This window comes from Oncorhynchus gorbuscha, linkage group LG07 (assembly GCF_021184085.1).
Source record: "Oncorhynchus gorbuscha isolate QuinsamMale2020 ecotype Even-year linkage group LG07, OgorEven_v1.0, whole genome shotgun sequence".
NCBI classification, from domain to species: Eukaryota; Metazoa; Chordata; class Actinopteri; order Salmoniformes; family Salmonidae; genus Oncorhynchus; species Oncorhynchus gorbuscha.
Genome location: NC_060179.1, coordinates 49,594,479 through 49,601,462, shown reverse-complemented (window position 1 = coordinate 49,601,462; position 6,984 = coordinate 49,594,479).

Below are 6,984 nucleotides of genomic sequence, written 5' to 3'. Positions count from 1 at the left end.
GTTGCACAAGTGGACATACAACAAATAGAACAACAAGCATTAGGCTCGTATAAAAGCAAAGAAAGATGTTAATGGAAAGGAAAAAGAGGATACCTAGTCAGTTGTACAACTGAATGCCTTAAATTTAAATGTGTCTTTCATATTTAACCCAACCCCTCTCAATCAATGGACAGCTGAGGATAAATTCATTAGAGTCAACTGAACCTCAGATTACAGTCCAAATAAATGCTTCACAGAGTTCAAGTAACAGACACATCTCAAAAGAAACCACTACTAAAGGACACCAATAATAAGAAGAGACTTGCTTGGGCCAAGAAGCACAAGCAATGGACATTAATTTGGTGGAATTCTGTTCTTTGTTCTGATGAGTCCAAATTTGAGACCATCGTATCTTTGTAAGACGCAGAATAGGTGAATTGATGATCTCCCCATGTGTGGTTTCCACCGTGAAGCATGGAGGAGGAGGTGTGATGTGTGAGGGTGCTTTGCTGGTGACACTGTCTGTGATTTATATAGAATTCAAGGAACACTTAACCAGCATGGCTACCATAGCATTCTGCTGTGATACGCCATCCCATTTGGTTTGTGCTTAGTGGGACTATCATTTGTTTTTCTACAGGACAATGACCCAACACACCTCCAGGCTGTGTAAGGGCTATTTGACCAAGAAGGAGAGTGATGGAGTGCTGCATCAGATGACCTGGCCTCCACAATCACCCAACCTCAACCCAATTGAGATGGTTTGGGATGAGTTGGACCGCAGAGTGAAGTAAAAGCAACTAACAAGCGCTCAGCATATGTGGGATCTCCTTCAAGACTGTTGGAAAAGCATTCCAGGTGAAGCTGGTTGAGAGACTGCCAAGAGTGTGAAAAGCTGTCATCAAGGCAAAGGGTGGCTACTTTGAAGAATCTAAAATCAAATTTGGATTTGTTTAACACTTTTATGGTTACTACATGATTCCATATGTGTTATTTCATAGTTTTGATGTCTTCATTATTATTCTACATTGTAGAAAATAGTAAAAATAAAGAAAAACCCTTGAATGAATATGTGTGTCCAAACTTTTGACTGTATGCTTGCATGACATTATTTAAATCCACTCCCCTATCCTAGGAGTTGACAACAACCCATTGTCAGCTTAGATAAAGAGTTTGCCTTGTTACTACCCACACTCCCACATACACTTTTGCTGGGGTCAATATTTGATTACTCACAAACAGAGACTACTTAGCAACACTGGGCTGCTGTGATAATCACCTGATGGTTGAAATAACATTAGAACTAGTCAGGGGTGGAAAACAGGGCCATTGTTCAGCCACGTTGACAAAGGGGTAGTAAATCGCATTGCAGAAAATGCTAGAAACCCTTTCCACAAACAAGCCGGTTTGCTGATGCCATTTATGTACTTTGTTGCCTAGCGAACTCTGTAACTCCATCCAAATGTCAATGTCAAATGCCCAAATTGAGTCATCTTATCCTTTCAGGCACTTGCTAGATATTAGCCTATATATGACACAAAAACCGTGTTCCATATTATAAAACAATGAAAATCTACCCTATAAAAGAGAAGCAGTTAACTCAATATGCGATGTCTGACTAATATAGATGGTATTAAATAAAAACATTTTTTTTGCCTGGACTTGTAATGTTAATAATTTAGCTTTAGTGCAGGGAATAAGGCTAGGAGCAATATGATCCTCATTCGACTCTCAGTCGTGTGGGTGGACATTAACAACCAGAATAATTCCTCTCTTATAGAAACAAAAGTCAATAACTGGAGGCCAATATCCCTCCTGCGTATGTAGTACAACACACCATTGATTACTCTTTATGATTCTAGGAGCCACTTGTGGTGAACTGGTATGAACCACTGGCAAAGGCACGAACAGGTCCCAGCAGGTTTCTGCATGCGACATTTTGAATGGTCTGAATAATAGTAGACCGTCATCTCCCGTTGCTGTGACGTCACTCTCTGATCGTCCCCATCCTATTTACACGATACGCATGCTGTGTTGATTCAACCGTTTTCCCCCTCTTTTTCTATTTTTGTGGGCCGTTATATAAGGCTGTCACGTTCTGACCTTAGTTCCTTTGTTTTGTCTTTGTTTTAGTATGGTCAGAGCGTGAGTTGGGTGGGTTGTCTATGTTAGTTTTTCTAGGATTTTCTATTTCTGTGTTTGGCCTGGTATGGTTCTCAATCAGAGGCAGCTGTCAATCGTTGTCCCTGATTGAGAACCATATTTAGGTAGCCTGTTTTCAATTGTGTTTTGTGGGTGGTTGTTTTCAGTCTTTGTGTGTTTGCACCAGACAGAACTGTTTCACTTGTTTCTTTGTTGTTCAGTTTGAGTATTATTAAAAACCATGAACACTTACCACGCTGCACCTTGGTCCTCACCTTCTTCCACGGACGACAGCCGTTACAAAGGCTTTACAATGAAGGAACCACTTTTTCTTTTGAAATGACTGGTGGCCTATCTGTAAAATTCTTTGATATGTCTTGGAACAATAAAAATAAAATGAAAGAGTAAACCAATCTTTGACCAAATTTTTTAAAAACGTACACCTGTGTCTGAACAAGAAAAGGTCAATCGTTTTTTGCCACCTAACCAACAGACAACAGACACAATGGGTCTGTTGGTCAGGGGACAGAAAACAAAATGGTGAGCAGACCCTTCAAACAGAGTAGCACACACACACACAGGAGGGGTACTTTCATCATGCATTTTACACATGCTTTGCAAAATGTGTACTATTATACATAACATTACATAGTTTCAAAGCATTCATAGCAGTAAGCTAATTCTATAGTCATGTGTGATCCAGCTGCCTATACAGGCTGATGGTTGTATATTAATCACGGATCGCCATTATTGGGCCTTCCCCTTGGAATTAGGTATTGTTGAGAAGCAAGATGAAATGATGGACCACTGTGACGAAGGGAAAGGCAATGGTTTCTTATTCATTGGGATGCACTGATTTTTATATGAATGGGGGTAGGCAAAACATTCACCCCATACTTATATGCATGACGACCGGATAAACATATAAAGAGGATGCATATGATGATAGAGTACAGCACCGAGCGTCTGGATGATTGTACAGTATCTATGGTCTCCAGAATGACGTGGGACTGTAGTTTGGGTTGTTGTTTTTGTTCTTTTGCATAGGGGAGAGTGACCCCTACTGGTTCGTCAATGTCTGGGCCTGAAGTGATGAGAATTTAGTTTGGAGTGTACACAAAAACAGTTTTAGACTCACCTGTTCCGCATTTACTATATGCCTTACAACAGATACTCTTGTATCTCAGAGGGTGGTGAGTACAGCCCAGTACATCACTGGGGCCGAGCTCCCTGCCACCTCTATACCAGGGCCGTGTACGAGGAAGGCCCAAAAAAGTGTCAAAGACTCCATCCACCCAAGCCATACCCACTGGGCACACACCTTTATTCCAATCAAACCACATTTTATTAGTCACATGTGCCGAATACAACAGGTGTATCCAACAATGCAGTTAAAAAACAAAAAATACAGATAAGAATAAGAGATAAAAGTAACAAGTAATTAAAGAGTAGTAGTGAAATAACAATAGTGAGACTATATAGAGGGGGGTACCGATACAGAGTCAATGTGCGGGGACACCGGTTATTTGAGGTAGTATGTACGTACAGTTGAAGTCGGAAGTTTACATACACTTAGGTCAGAGTCATTAAAACTCCTTTTTCAACCACTCCACAAATGTATTGTAAACAAACTATAGTTTTGGCAAGTCGGTTAGGACATCTACTTTATGCATGACACAAGTCATTTTTCCAACAATTGTTTACAGACAGATTATTTAATTTATAATTAATTGTATCACAATTCCAGTGGGCCAGAAGTTTAAATACCCTAAGTTGACTGTGCCTTTAAACAGCTTGGAAAATTTCAGAAGATTATGTCATGGATTTAGAAACTTCTGATAGGCTAATTGACATAATTTGAGTCAATTGGAGGTGTACCTGTGGATATATTTCAATGGATACCTTCAAACTCAGTGCCCCTTTGCTTGACATCATGGGAAAATCAAAAAAATTAACCAAGACCTCAGAAAAGATGGTTCATCCTTGGGAGCAAATTTCAAACGCCTGAAGGCACCATGTTCATCTGTACAAACAACAGTACGCAAGTATAAACACTATGGGACCACACAGCCGCCATACCGCTCAGGAAGGAGCCATGTTCTGTCTCCATGAGATGAACGTGCTTTGGTGCGAAAAGTGTAAATCAATCCCAGAACAACAGCAAAGGACCTATTATCTATATCCACGGTAAAACGATTCCTATATCGACATAACCTGAAAGGCAAGGAAGAAGCCACTGCTCCAAAACCGCCATGAAAAAGCCAGACTACGGTTTCTAACTGCACATGGGGACAAAGATCGGACTTTTTGGAGATATGTCCTCTGGTCTGATGAAACAAAAATAGAACTGTTTGGCCATAATGACCATTTTTATGTTTGGAGGAAAAAGGGGGATGCTTGCAAGCCGAAGAACACCATCTCAACCGTGAAGCACAGGGGCATCATGTTGTGGGAGTGCTTTGCTGCAGGAGGGACTGGGGCACTTCACAAAATAGAAAATGATGTGGATATATTGAAGCAACATCTCAAGACATCAGTCAGGACGTTAAAACTAAATGCATGCTTTTCAACCGATCGCTGCCTGCACCCGCATGCCCGACTAGCATCACCACACTGGATGGTTCCGACCTTGAATATGTGGACACCTATATGTACCTAGGTGTCTGGCTAGACTGCAAACTCTCCTTCCAGACCCATATCAAACATCTCCAATCGAAAATCAAATCAAGAATCGGCTTTCTATTCCGCAACAAAGCCTCCTTCACTCACGCTGCCAAGCTTACCCTAGTAAAACTGACTATCCTACCGATCCTCGACTTCGGCGACGTCATCTACAAAATTGCTTCCAACACTCTACTCAGCAAACTGGATGCAGTTTATCACAGTGCCATCCGTTTTGTCACTAAAGCACCTTATACTACCCACCACTGCGACTTGTATGCTCTAGTCAGCTGGCCCTCGCTACATATTCGTCGCCAGACCCACTGGCTTCAGGTCATCTACAAGGCCATGCTAGGCAAAGCTCCTCCTTATCTCAGCTCACTGGTCACGATGGCAACACCCATCCGTAGCACGCTCTCCAGCAGGTGTATCTCATTGATCATCCCTAAAGCCAACACCTCATTCGGCCGCCTTTCGTTCCAGTACTCTGCTGCCTGTGACTGGAACGAATTGCAAAAATCGCTGAAGTTGGAGACTTTTATCTCCCTCACCAACTTCAAACATCAGCTAGCTGAGCAGCTAACCGATCGCTGCAGCTGTACATAATCTATTGGTAAATAGCACACCCATTTTCACCTACCTCATCCCCACAGTTTTTATTTATTTACTTTTCTGCTCTTTTGCACACCAATATCTCTACCTGTACATGATCATCTGAACATTTTTCACTCCAGTGTTAATCTGCAATATTGTAATTATTCGCCTACCTCCTCATGCCTTTAGCACACATTGTATATAGACTCCCCTTTTTTCTCTGTGTTATTGACTTGTTAATTGTTTACTCCATGTGTAACTCTGTGTTGTCTGTTCACACTGCTATGCTTTATCTTGGCCAGGTCGCAGTTGCAAATGAGAACCTGTTCTCAACTAGCCTACCTGGTTAAATAAAGGTGAAAAAAAAAAAAAAGCTTGGTCGCAAATGGGTCTTCCAAATGGACAATGACCCCAAGCATACTTCCAAAGTTGTGGCAAAATGGCTTAAGCACAACAAAGTCAAGGTATTGGAGGGGCCATCACAAAGCCCTGACCACAATCCCATAGAAAACTTGTTGGCAGAACTGAAAAGCATGTGCGAGCAAGGATGCCTACAAACCTGAATCAGTTACACCAGCTCTGTCAGGAGGATTGGGAATGTGATGAAAGAAATAAAAGCTGAAATAAATCCTTCTCTCTACTATTATTCTGACATTTCACATTCTTAAAATAAAGTTGTGATCCTAATTGACCTACAACAGGGAATTTTTACTCAATGTCAGGAATTGAGAAAAACTTGAGTTTAAATGTATTTGGCAAAGCTGTATGTAAACTTCCGACTTCAACTGTAGGTAGAGTTATTAAAGTGACTAGATGACAACAGAGAGTACCAGTGGTGTAAAAAGGGGGTGAGAGGGGGTGTTAGGGAGGTCACTGCAAATAGTCTGGGTAGCCATTTGACTAGATGTTCAGGAGTCTTATGGCTTGGGGGTAGAAGCTGTTTAGAAGCTTCTTGGACCTACACTTGGCACTCCGGTACCGCTTGCTGTGTGGTAGCAGAGTGAACAGTCTATGACTAGGGTGGCTGGACTCTTTGACAATTTTTAGGTCTTCCTCTGACACCGCCTTGTATAGCGGTCCTGGATGCTTGGCCACAGTGATGTATTGGGCCATTTGCACTACCATCTGTACTCTAGGTCTAGGTCCAAAAGGCTCCTTAACAGCCTCTACCCCCAAGCCATAAGACTGCAGAACAATTAATCAAATGGTCACCTGGACTATTTACATTGACACTACCTCCCTTTGTTTTTACACTGCTGCTACTCGCTGCTTATTATCTATGCATAATCAATAGTTACCTCGACTAACCTGTACCCCCGCACATTGACTCAGTACTGGTACCCCCTGTATATAGCCTTGTTATTGTCATGTAATTTTCGTGTTACTTTATTTTAATATTTATTTAGTAAATATTTTCTCAACTTCTTGAATGGGAATTGTTGGTTAAGGGCTTGTATAAGTAAGCAATCAAGGTCTACACCTGTTATATTTTGCGCAAGTGACAAATACAATTTGATTTGTATAACTAACCTTGTGGGGACACTAAATCCATTCCAAATCCTATTTTCCTTAACCTAACCCTTACCCCAAAACTTAACCACAGCTCCT